This window comes from Mesocricetus auratus, unplaced genomic scaffold (genome assembly GCF_017639785.1).
Source record: "Mesocricetus auratus isolate SY011 unplaced genomic scaffold, BCM_Maur_2.0 Super-Scaffold_100013, whole genome shotgun sequence".
In the NCBI taxonomy this organism is placed as follows: Eukaryota; Metazoa; Chordata; class Mammalia; order Rodentia; family Cricetidae; genus Mesocricetus; species Mesocricetus auratus.
Window position 1 is genome coordinate 5,604,414 of NW_024429196.1, and position 13,480 is coordinate 5,617,893.

The 13,480-nt window shown below is 46.3% G+C and overlaps 1 protein-coding gene across 2 annotated transcripts in view; it reads left to right on the top strand.

Moving 5' to 3' along the window:
• Positions 1-13,480, top strand: part of Sipa1l2 (signal induced proliferation associated 1 like 2) — a 162,481-nt gene that overhangs the window by 19,146 nt on the left and 129,855 nt on the right. The gene's annotated exons all lie outside the window — the stretch shown is intronic.

A 13,480-nucleotide genomic window follows, 5' to 3' on the forward strand; every position in this document is an offset into this window, starting at 1 on the left:
GGTTAGATACCATGCTGACTTTATGAAGGCTGATCTTTCCAAGTAGCTGGTGGACTAGGGACCTCTCAGAAGATTTATGTTGGGGCTGTGAATTTAGGATGGGGTAATGGGACTTCAGAGTCTCCCTGCCCAGGTAACCCTGGGCTTGTTGGCCATGTGCCTCTGCTGTGGTGGTGATCATTTATTTCCCTGTAACAGAATGTGTGAAATGTGGAAAGGAAACCCTTTATGAATGCAAGTCACTTGCTAAGTTCAAAATGCCATTTAACAAGTAGTTTTTGAAGAGAGGAGGATTGTGTTGGGGAAGAACCTGTACTAAGAGGACAAATTGAAGAATGTGTACACCCATGGATTCCAGCACATCCATTTGTATTGTTACTTTGGAGTCCTTACTGTGTTTACGTGTGGTCTATCCTGTATCATCTCCCCACAAGACTTGTATCTCCGGTTGAGAAGCTGAGCCAATGATTTTCTGTACACTCCAAGAAGTGACTGGAGGTGGGGTGAGGGTGCAGATGTATAATAGGAGCTTAGAAACTGCTTTGCTAAAGGATGGGACTCCTTACTCAGGTATCAAGGTCACTAACGGCAGAAAGCCTGGTACCTCAGCCTTCTCTCCTCTCCATCTCCTTTACTTTAAATCAGTCACCTATTTAACTACAGGTAGGCCTGCTAATCATCCAAGTATCTGCCTAAACCCAGGAGCCTGACTTACGTCATCCTCATGCAAAGCTGAGGAACCAAGAACAACTTGTGTTGTTGTGTGTCATTGGAGAGTCCCCAGGTACTGTCTAAGCCTTCAGTCACCATGGATTCTGGGAATAGTGAAATCTCAGGGACAGATAACCCCAAATGGAAACTACGGTTCCACCCCAGTCTCCTATCATCACTTGTGGGAACTGACCGAGAGAAAGATTTCTCTATCAGTGTTGAGATAAGGACTAAGCAGACCACAGTTCCCTCAAGATTGCTCACTTACACACCTCAGGCTGGGGTAAAGACACTCACCACCAAGCTTAGGGACCCCAGTTCAATCCCCGGAATGCACATGGCAGATGAAGAGAACTAACTTCCAAAATTTGCTCTTTGACCTCCTCATGTCAGCAGTAGCACGTGCACGCCCCTTCACCCCAATAAATAAATGTAGAAAACCTCTCACAGTTGCCCAGTTCTTCTTTTTTAAACCTTAAGCTGAAGTCAGTATCCCATGTGTTCTACCTCTTTCCGCCATGTTAATCATTGTCCTTTTCACTGTGGCTGGAGAGAAGGCTCAGTGGTTACGAGCACTTGCTGCTGAGAGGCAGGTGTAGGCAGATAAATGTGATTGAGGCCTGCCTCATTTACATACAGAGTTCCAAGGCAGCCAGGGCTTCACAGAGAAACTCTGTCTCTGAAAAGCACTTGCTAAGTGCTCTTGCAGAGGACCTAAATTCAGTTCCCAGCACCCAAGTTGGGTGGTTCACAGTCACCATAGGCCCAGTTCTGATCTGATAGCCTCTGAGGGCACCTGCACATGTCTACATATCTTCCCGCAGATAATTCTCTCTCTCTCTCTCTCTCTCTCTCTCTCTCTCTCTCTCTCTCTCTCTCTCTCTCTCTCTCTCTCTCTCTCTCTCTCTCTCTCTCTCTCTCACACACACACACAATTTTACGTAATTATAAATAAAAATAACCCTGGCAGTGGTGGCTCAGGCCTATAATCCCAGCACTCAGGAGGCAGAGTCATGGGTATCTCTGTGAATTTGAGGCTAACTTGGTCTACAGAGCTATTTCCAGGATAGCTAGGGTTGTTATACAGAGAAACCTTGTCTCGAAAAACAACAACAAAAGTAAATAAAAATAAATCTTTTTTACTGTTATGCTTCCATTTGACTTCAGGATAAGTGACTGGACCTAATTTATCAGGATGCTGGCCTAGGACTCTTGTTACAGGTGGGCACATCACCAACTAGCCTCTGTGAGTGCTGAAGACTTTGAAATAGGCAGCCTGCTCCAGCACTGGGCGAAGGATTGTACTCTCTGGAGCCAGAAACCACAGCTTCTAGGGTGGACTTTCTGAGTACTGAACCAAGCTTAGTGATTGTGTGGGGAGTTTTCCCTATGAAATAGTCACAGCTGGCTTATGTATAACAGTACTGAATAGAAGATCTGTTATAAGGTTGGCAGTAAGACAATAAATTATGATACTCCATATCATCAAGTAATTTAAGTTAATTTAATATCTTGTTTCATAAGGCTATTTAATGACAAGGGAGAATGTCTACAAAGTATTAATATTAAATGTAAAAATGTTCCTGCTGAGCAACATATATGATCTCAGTTTCCTAGGAAAATGCACATATTGTTAGCACAAGACTACATTAAACAGTTACTGTGGCTATTAGTTGCAGATATATGTAATTATCTTTTCTTTTGCTTCCTATATTTTTGAGAGGAATGTACTAATTTTGTAAGAGAAAAAGCATGCTAGTTTATTAGAGTGAGTTATATGTGTCTGTTAAAAGTGATCAGTCTTTCTAGTTTGGAATTGTTTTTTTTCCCTGTATAATCTTCCTTTTCTTGCTCTTCTTTTGAGTGTATTTAAAGTGTTTTAAAGACAACTAATTAGCAACTTTACTAGCCACCTACAGTGTCTAATAAATGTTTTGGGGGTATCTATAAAAAGCATTGTGCTCTGATTGTCTACATTTAATCTCCTTCTCCCATAGGGAGATTTCCTTTCAGTATTTGTTGATCTTGTTTTTTAAATTTAGGCATTGGAGTTTTTAAAATGTCTGAGTGTCTTCTCTCCTTTAAACGTGTTACTTAGAATTACATATATACACGTAGTTAGAAGCACCAAAATTAACTCTGGCTGTTTAATGTCTTCACTGTTAGGAAGGAGTCCCCCACTTTGCTTTTATATGCATCCGGTAGTCCCCATAGATGCCTTCCCTGTGATGTTATCTTCAGGACACCAAGGTGATGGGACATATCTTTCTGAGTTGCCACTAAGCATAGATTTTTGGCATTGACTTGAAAAAAGCACTGTAGCCCTCTCTTATCTCTGAGAGCACAGACATCTTGAGTCAGAAAATTCTGTGTGTCTTTTTAGCTGTATAATTGCCAGCCCTTTGATACCATGCTCTTTGACATTTACATTAAAAATAAAAATTAGCTAATTTGTAAGTTGTAAGGTCTTAAAAAATAGTTCATTCCTCTTTCATGCCTATGAATGGTTCTATTAAAATTCTGAAATGGCTTATTAAATTAAATGCAATGTCAAAGGCTAATTGTCTCTCTGTGAATTCACCTACGTGATGTGGAAAAGCCTGGTTTAAGCATTACCTTTGAGAGGCAGTTCTGAGGTCCATTTGCCAAATCTATCCATTCATAGTGTTTGTTGATGAAATATCTGTGGACTGTGAGGTCCCTTCTATAAGTGTCCTGAAGGAAGCCTCTTTTTAATGTGGAGACTAAATTGGTCAAAGCCTGGAGAAGTAACTGTGGAGTATTTGGTTCCTTAAACAGAATATTATGTATCATTTCCCACATTCCCCTGAGGCTCAAAAGACCTTGTGAAAGAGTGCTGTGAAGTACTGTCTTCTAGATGTGGCATGGTCCATAGTCTGCATTGTACTCTGGAGCTTACTGCAGCTGTAACGGTCACTGCACAGACCTACACAAGAATGGGTCTCATTCATGGGGCTCACTGACGATCTCTGGGCCAAAAGTGAAAGGCAACAAAGTAGGAGGGGAATTGTTGGGGAGAAGATGGTTTTACCATGAGAGAGGGAGAGTGGAATGAGGGATGATAATGCCCAAATTCAGTCTATGAGTGGGAGAGGGGAATGAGGGATGATAATGCCCAATTTCAGTCTATGTACATGTCTGACTTTAGAGAGCTAAAAGTACATGGGATGCCTGGACATAGTATTCTACGTGAACTTCCTGGTGTTGTATGTGTGAAGCACAGGTGTGTGGTTGGAGTGGCAGAGTAGGGCATGGCATCATCGCAGGTCAGCAGGCAGCAGCTGTCCATGACTCTGAACACAGGCCTTGAGTACCTGAGAAGTTTGTAGCCACAAGCTATCAATGGACAATCATTTTTTCTAACTTTAGAAACTGTATCTCACAAGTCAGTGTAACCTTGGTAAGATGAGTGGAGTTTGACATTTGATGTCACCATCCTGTCATTGTTGGGACACTGTGATGATCCCATAGTCTGAGCAGCAGATTCCCAGGTTCCCACTTACACAGGAATGGCATATCTGACGGGAAAACTCGTGAGCTTCTGGTGACAGTGGTGTGAGGACTGTGCTTAGTACCCAGCACAGCACAGGCTCTTGACTACTTACTCATGGTAAATCTCCTATGCATGAAGCATCAACCACATGTGCTGAAAGGCGTGGCCATCCAGGCTGTATGCTGTGCAGAGAGTGCTGGTAGTTCATGACCACTGGGTAGGAGAGGCGAGTGGATGTTTGAAAGTCAGAATACCCATATTATGTTCAAGGGTGACAGACCCTGTGATTGGTAACAGTGAATGTTATGACACAGGGTTGAGAAACTTGCTTGATCCTTGCTGGGAATGGCCGTTTTGCTTGGCTACCTGGAAAGCCCCCTTCACCTTTCAGCTGTGGGTAGGCAGGGTCTGCAGAAGGGCTCTCTTTTCCCTGGATGCATATGGTCCCTGATGTGGCTCTGGATAAAATTATTTCAAAAGCACCATTCCCTAACTCTAACTCTTAACCCTAACCATAGCCATAACCCCTACCCCTAATGTAACCATAACACCTGACCCCAACTAACCCTAACCCCTGATATTAGCCCCAACCTTAATCCTAATCATAAAACCTGACCCTAACCACAACCCTAACCCATCCGTAGCTATAACCTCAGACCATAATGCTAATCCTAACCTCTGACCCTAATACTAACCCTAGCCCCTAACCCTAATCCTAACCAAAACACCTAACCCTTAACCCTAACTTACCCTACCCCTAACCAGAAGTACACCCATGCTCTCAGTAACCCTTATTAGGGTTAGGGGTCCCTCCTGCTGCAGTCCTCTGGCAGTCAACAGGTTGTTGGTTCTTCTTGTGGTCCTCTTATTCCCTGCTCCTATATCTCTTCTTCTGAACTGTGAAGATAGCTTTCTAGACTGGTCATCAATGGGACAGACATTGCAAGTGATCACTTTCAGTTAATGTGACGATGTTGGTGAATGCAAACACTGCATTAAAAAAATGCAGTCTCTATCCCATCTCTATGACCACAGCTACATGCCCAGTGGTCACGCGCAGCTGGTTGCTGCCACATTAGACAGCATGATGGGATGCTTTCATGAGTACACAAGGCTTCCTTGTTCATTAGTCACTCTCTAGTCAGTCTCCCCGCCTTGGGCTTCTGGATAGACTCCATCCTTTATTCTTCAATGGGGAACACATTCAGGGATGGCCCTCTCATGCTTAAAATCTGATAGTAGATGTGTGCTTCCTGCAGGGCCAGAAGGTCCCCAGCACTGCCTCCCCCTGCACTCCTGGCCCTCTAGTTGAGTTTCCTCAGATGTACCTATGCCTTGTTAGTCCAGCAGTGATGCATCCTTGCCCACCAAGCAGGGCTCACTTCCCCAGCTGGACTCCCTGTTGGCTCCTAGGGGTCTCTAAATATTCGTGCATCGACTCCTTCAGAAATAATTGTAATAACGTTCTAGCACAACACTTTCATGACACATTTAAGTAGCTTATGTTTGTTCATGAGACATAAAAAAATCAGAGCTAATATGGGAATAATGTGAGCATTGACAGTGTAATTTGGGAGAATCAATTTGAACTTCCTGATTGTGGAGACTATCAATAAATGCTGTGAAGCTGTCACCTGTGCCATGTTTGAACCTTTTTGGTACTGTGGGGGAAATTCCAGGTGTATTGAAAAGGTCTTTATCATCAATTGCTTGCTTCTGGCCCCTCTGAGTCTGAGCATCCCCACACAAGCCGCACTTGCCAGGTACACATCTGCCTCACACAGGGATGGTGCCTTTGGGTGTTGGATCCCAGCCCCCACAGATTTCTGTACATTGCTTGTCAGCTGATAGCCACAGGTGCATCCTGTTCTCTAGTCCTGGCTTACAGCCCTGGCCTTGCCCACCTGACATCGACGTCTAGCACGAGGAGAACACGAGCTTTTACACCTGGGGTTTTTCCACTGTGCTGTAAGTCTGTATATAAGCCTGCTCCCTCTTTACATATATATATAGAGAGAGAGATCTCTTAGCACTTGCAATAAAGACATATACACATGCATTCTCTGGCAGCACAAACGGTTGGACGTCTTGTCTTTCATTTCTCGATACCTTGGACTTGCTCGTGGTGCAGGCACCACATTTGGGCTTCAGGCCAGGTTGATTATTAAAGGCTTGTGGTGGCCGAGGTTCTAAAGCATCTTTATGTCAAGCCCTGGAAGTTTGTAACCATGACTACAGTACATTGTGGGGAGATCTTGGTGGGAAGAAAAGGATGCTCATCTTTTCTTCAGAAGTCTTGTAGGGAAGATGAGGGTCTAGATGCTCATTAATTGCACACTTTGCACACATGGAGTGTCAGGGTCCTCGGTTCTTCAGTCTGATGACTCAGGTGGGAGACCAGTTGTAAGGCAGATTTTTTTCTGTCCTTCCTCTCCTTTGGAGGTACCCTGGGCCTGCTATAGAAGACTGTTGTCTATATTGTTTCTTATAAAATTATATAAGTAGATAGTCATAGGCAAAAAATTAATTGAAAAAATAATACAAAATGTCAGTTTCTGGCAGCTGTTTGATTATGTCACCCTAGTATCACAGGCCCTGAGTCCTTGCACACGGGAAGTTCCCTCTTCTGGCAGTGTGTGCGTACGTGCCTCTGTGTGTGTGTGTGTGTGTGTGTGTGTGTGTGTGTGTGTGTGTGTGTGTGTAAGGTGGGGTAGTAGGGTGGCTTACAAGAGACCCTCTCTAATTCCAGATCTTGAGAGTGCCAGAGTATATAGAGTATGGAGAGATAGTGATGTGGGGGAGGGCAGACTAGGTCATATAGCTCTGGTGAAGTTGTCTGTGCTGGAGTGAGGCTTTTCAGTGATGTGACTGCTTTGGGGTCATAAACTCACTAGTCCCCTAGGGTGGACCTTTGGTAGGCTTGTATGTCGATTTGACATTGGAATCCTATACAAAAGGGGGTGGATATGCTTTTTTAAAAATAAGGTTTGGCCGGGCGGTGGTGGCGCACGCCTTTAATCCCAGCACTCGGGAGGCAGAGGCAGGCGGATCTCTGTGAGTTCGAGACCAGGCTGGACCGACAGCCTCCAAAACAATACAGAGAAACCCTGTCTCGTAAAACCAAAAAAAAAAAAAAAAAAGGTTTGATGCTAGATATGGTGATGCATACCTTTAATCTCAAAACTTGGGGTGTAGAGTCTAGCCTAGTCTGCATAGAGGGTTATAGCTGGCCGGGGCTACATTTTGAGATCCTGTCTCAAAAACAAAACAAAAAATCAGCCATGTTAATTTGTACTCTATTAGGGAGGACAACTAAGAAAATTACTTCTGTAATTGTTTTCAAATTCTGCTTAATATAGCACAAAAAAGGCCAAAGAAGTGGTTTTTACTCATTACTTTGTAGTGACTGTTAATGCTGTCACAATGTGGCTGTCGCTGTAGCTCCTCTCCTTTCCTAGGGCCACTTGGGGAAAGTTAGGTTTCCCTGGCATGGATTTGTGCCCAGAGTCTGGCAGAGCACTGCATCTGCGCAAGCAAGGCCCGAAGAGTTTCTCTGCTCACCAGAGCATTGGCTGCTCAGCTTAGTATCTGGTAAGTCTGGAGCAGACCCCAGGGGAAGTATTTTTATCTGGCATAGGAGGAACCCAGGGAGATAAGCAGTGGTGATAGCTGTTGAATGTTCTTGGGCATGCACCTTTTCGGAGCAGTGGGCCTCTAGCCTGTGACATGAGGCAGAAATTGTGGCAGTGGGAGACCCGGGCTGTGCTAGGAGCTGCTGGCAGAAGTGTGTTTGCCATAGCTATGGCCAGTGCTGTGGGGAGACCTGGAGCAAAGATGGTCTCCAGGGTCAGGGAAGCTCTGCCCTGTGTGCTGCCACTCAGTGAGACCGACCAGCTGCTTCCTCTGGTGACCACTTGGGAGTTGCACACCACAGACTCTGGATTTCCCGATCTGGTCACACATGTTGGGAACAGTGTACAGAACATAGTGCAACTTCCTGAATGGGTAAAAATGTCCCTGGCCACAGTTCTTACAGATGTCTGATCAGCTGTCAACACTGCAGCCTCAGGTCTCCTGCCAAGTGGTGTAGTTGATAGGGCAGAGCCAATAACTGCACAGGCAGGGGTGGGGGTGGGCATGCTTACAGAATCTGCTGTGTGTCCACAGTCACCCTGGTGGAAAAGTCAGCTCGATAAAGAGCCGTCATTTGTAATGTGTGACCCCAAGCACTGTGCTGTTAATTTACATAGTGTATAATCTGAGTCTGAAACCCCCATTTTGCACCCAGGGCCTAAAGCACACTCCTATGTGGTGTTTCTGAGCATGCTCTCTTTTTTTGCTAAGGGAAGCAATGTGATTAGAGCTAGTGGATTTTGGGTCATCAAGGAAATTGCTCAATAGGAAACTACAGAATTAAATTTAAATGGACAGGCTTAAAGTCACAGGGTTTGGAGGTCTCTAGCTAGGCAGTAGACGAGTTTTGTAGAGGCCTAAATGGAGTTCTCAGCTCAACTCAGGGTCAGACAGACTTGGACTGGAGCTGTCCTGTGGCTCTGTCCTGGGCCTGCTCAGTCTGGTTCACTAGTCTCTCCAGCTGTGGACTGAATATGCCTTCATTCTCTTTCACAGGTTAAACTCCTAGCTCCTAAGATGATGATATTAGGAGATGGCTCCTTAGAGAAGCTGGAGGCAAGGGGAGGGTCACCAGGGTAAATCCTCAGGCATGGGATTAGTGTCCTAGGAAGGAGATCTCTTCTACCTCATGCATGCATGCCTTTCATGACCCAGAAAGTGGGTACCCCAACCCCAGCACCAAGCCTGCCTGAGGCTTGGTCCTTAGATTCCAGCCTTCAGGACAGCCAGAAGTAAACACCTGTCTATAGGCACCAACTAGACCATGGTGTTGTTACAGCAACTGGAATAGACTGAGATTGCTTAGCACACCTGTGTGTTTAATGTGCAGCATGTGAGCCTCAAAGGACTATAGGTGTCTCTGAGTTGGCTGCAAGCTGTGCTTTAAAGGAACAGTGCCACACAGAGCAGTCTTGGCCTTGTAAGCCAGATGTGGCCTGAAGTCAAGGCCTCACTGGAAAGCAGAGCTTGGCCACATTTTCTGAGGTCAAGGCGCAGTCTTAGCTCAGGTGCCACCGGGAGTCCCCACTCTGCCTGACTTTGCTTGGACCTCCACTTCCTTACATGGCCCACAAGAGCCTTTTTTGCTGGACTATGAAAGGCAGTGACCAGCTTGTTGTGACTGCCACATCAAGTCTTGTTGCCTCTTCAGGCTGAAGTCGGGTCTCTAAGCACCACACCGAGGCTGTTGGTTCTGACCTCTGCCTGCCCCTCCTACTTCCTCAACCTTTCTTCTTCTCTTCCTGCTCCCAGGTTGCTTCTCCTGTGTCCTCTCTCCTGGCCCTTGCTCTCCTCCTAGCCCTTCAAGCCCCATTCCTGCTTGGCCATTCCTTATTCCCCTTTAAGGGGTTCTAGATATGGCCTTCCTGTATCCACATCTCTGCATGTACCTGTCACACCTTAAGTTGGCACCCACTAACTCAGCCATGCTGGGGTCAGGGAACAAGCTAGTGTTCCACCCTGACATATATCAGGGCCCCGCTTACTAGCTTAGTTCCTTTGTATCTCATGTGATCAACACATTGTATGGGATGAATGAGTGTCCATTCTGGAAGCAATTCAGTAACCAGATTTCTCATGAGCCGATCCTAGTGTAAGCTCAGATACACCAGATGTGTGTATGGGGGGAGGTGGGGGTTGCTGTCACCTTTTGTGTGGGGGGGTATTGTTGTCACCTTTTAACTTTAGTTGCCTTCATAGGTTTAATATTTTAGCTTGATGTGTCCATCTGGGAAGTGAAATTGATAGCTACCATGCACAGCTGTTGGGGTGTTTAGGGTACTTGGTAAATTTGTCTCTTTCCCTGGCTAGCCTTGACAGGAGCTATAGATAGAGAGGATCTGTAGACGGCCCATGCTTGTTGTCTCATTGGCTGTTGATGGAGGAAGCTGGAGGGCACAGCTTGTCTCTGCTGATTGTCTCAGATTGAGGCCCCACACCCAGTAGTTCCAGGCATTGGGCTGTGCTGGAGGAGGTGGGTCGGGCCATCTTCTAGCTAATAGCACAATGACAGAAGTCGTGCTAAGAGCACGGTGCCTCTCACAGGTGGGAAGAGCACTTCTCACTAATAGCAGCTCTTGGTTGAAACCTCTTCCCTAGCGAGCCTCTCAATATGGGTATTGAACAGCTGCTGCTTCAACACATGGGAAACTCAGAGAAACGCAACAGGTGTGTTGAACTCACCCAGCCCTTCCTCCTTAAGAATGTTGATGCTTTTAGAATACATTTCTGACAAGGCATGTTTGTCTTGTGACTTCTCCTGGAGAGATAGAAAAAGATGGCTATCTACCCCAGATAGGGAAGGCAGACCAAAGAAAAGATTTTGCTCAAGTTATGCTTGGGAACCCAGCAGCCACTCAGAGGCAGCCTCACCCCTAGGAAGTTCCACTCCAGTTGATTGCTTACAGTTTGGTGGTGATTGGAAAGGCCTGGTGAAGATCTTGTGACCCCATGAGCCTTCCCACTCCCTCCATGAGGGAGTGTTAACAAGCTGGATCTCTGTGCATCATCAAAGCTATGCTACTCTAGGAGAACTGTTGTCATGCCCAGCCCAGAAGCAATGCTACAGCTGCACAAATGGTTCTGCCCTTGCAGTTCATTTTCTGGAGTGTTTCTAAGAGTCTCCCTTGCATGAGTGGATGCATGAATGAATATCGTCCTTCCCTGTGTGTGACCTGGGCTGTCCTGCTAGCTTCAGTTAGGGTCCTTCCCTGTGTGTGACCTCTGCTGTCCTGCAGTGTTTGAGCCCTCTCTTGGAACCACTCTCAGCTGACAATTAGCCAAGTTCTTTTGAAATCTCTTACACAGAGGACATGTGTGTGGTTGGAAGACCCTTCTAACTGTAGTCTTCTTGATGTTTCCTGCTGTTTATGAGGAAGGATTCCAGGGTGGGAGCAAGAAGGGAGGTCAGAACATATAGTATTTTCAGGGCCTGCACTGACCTATGTACTCATGCACTGCTGCCTCACCAGAGTCTGTCCGGGTTGGCCTTAGGATTGAACTTCCCTAGCCTTCTGCTATTCCTTCTGTGTGCAGCTGCCACCCTCAGTCTAAAACCTGTGGCTTGATCAGCCTTTCTGGAAGCATTCAGGGTACCTTAATGAGTGGGAATAGTTTAGGGAGCCTCCATCAAAGTGAGGGACTCAGGAAAGCATCAGTCTTCGGGACATAGCTTTATGCTTTATTTTATTTGGTTAATTCTTGTTTTGTGTTGGATTTAGATATCCTTGTCTTGGAGACAGGTTCTTACTATGTTGCTATGGCTGGCCTGAAACTTAGTGATCCTCCTGCCTCTGCTTCCTGAGTGCTGGTAGTATAGTCGTAAGCAGTTCTGATGGACGTCACGTGTCCCGATCTAGTCTTAAAGAAAACTCGGTTTTTTCTTTTGAGATTTTTTGAGGAAGAAAAGCTCAAATTCCAATTGTCTATAAGAGTCCATTCTTCTCCAAGAGCAGGGGAAGAAGATGGCTGCTTGCCCCACAGACGGATTGCAGGTTTTCCTCAGTAGGAGAGTTCTTCTGCCAGGAGTTCATGCTGCCACTGCTACAGACTATGTCTGTAGCAATGAGGTCAGCAGGGCTTGAGGAAGGCGACAGCTAAAAAGAGGCAGGAGCTGTCTGGCAGCACAGACAGTGGGGCACAGAGGGGTGGTGGCCTCTGCCCTTCCCCTGCCCTTGCTCTCTCTCATGGTGGGGTGACTGAGAGAGGCTACCTCTTCCAGCTTTATCTTCATATGCAGTTGCGGGCACCAAGCTGAGTTGTTTAATTTTCAGTGTGTGAGAGTGAGGCCAGCTCTGATCAAGGATTGGTACTTTCTGTGCTGGATGTCAGATAAGACAGGGTCAAGTGTCAGCGTGGAAAGATCTAGTACCTGAGAGACTAGAGCCTTGCTGCCCACTTAGCAGGGTCCATCACATAAAGGGAGAGGAGCCTTTGGGAAGCTGGGAGGAGGTAGGACCTGGGAAGTTGAGTACCTATCACAGGCTCATCTGGGCCCAGCCACTGGTGCCCTTCTGGAATCTTCTGAAGCAGGCTGCTCATTAGAATCACCAGGCATTTGAGAAGTTGACCTGTCAGCCACTGCAGTTTGCCTTGTGGCTATTGTGGCCCTAGAGTCATTCTGCCATCTGTGAAAGGTGCCTCTGGGGACTAGGGATGCCAGGTCACCTAGACTGCCAGGAAGTGCGTGTGGCCCTAGATGAGGACTCAGGGCACTTCCTGTCTAGGACATGCTCTGGGTGTTCTGCCTCTCTGTCACTGTCTGTAGTATTGTCACTCTCTGTATGGTCTCAGGGACTGGAAGTTAAAAACAGTGCCATGATGTTAGATTATTTCAGGAGAGGTTCCAACTAGCTCCAAGATGGTGCGTGTTAAATTTAGGAGTCTTGGGCTATTTGGGGCTGGGAAAGCTTTTATGGAAAATGAGTGCTGAGATTTTTTCCCCAAATCCTCAAAACGGGGCAGCGTGAGACTTGGGGCAGGGTGAGACTTGGGGCAGGGTGAAAGGGCACTGGTTTAGCTCTGTCCAGTGCTGTCCAAGGCCTCTTACCCAGCTTCTTCCCCGTTTCCCTCTGCTGCTGTTAGCTCCTCCGATGAGATGCTTTGTTCCCACTGAGCCCTGCTCTTGCCCAGGCATATCTGCTCTCCTTGCCTTCCTCTCTCCCTTTTATCCAGGCCTCATGTTCAGCCTGTAGTGTCAAATGTGTGGTATATGTCAGAGCCACCTAAGAAGGCAGGAAGGTAGGAGAGGAGCTGGAGTGTGGGCCTGGCTGGAATCAGATGGTTCTTTTTCTCTGCTAGTTAAAAAATTAAAAGGCAGGGAAAATCTGAAGCGCAACAGGCAGCAGAGAAGTCTTGAGCACCACAGACAGCCTCCTCAGCTCAAGAGAGGTGTTTATTGAGGGTGAGGAAAAATGCACACAGCAGACACAGGAAAAAAGACCCTCTGCTTTGCAGAGGCCAGAACACAAACCAAAGTTTTGAGGGCAAGACCTGTTTTGTTGTTGTTATTTTTAAAGTTTCTGAAGAGTTTTCCTCCCCTAATTTAGGGTTGGTGAGTTGGAAGCAAGATGGATGATTGATTGGCCCACACTGTGTTTGGATCCAGTATTGAACTTGTTGAGT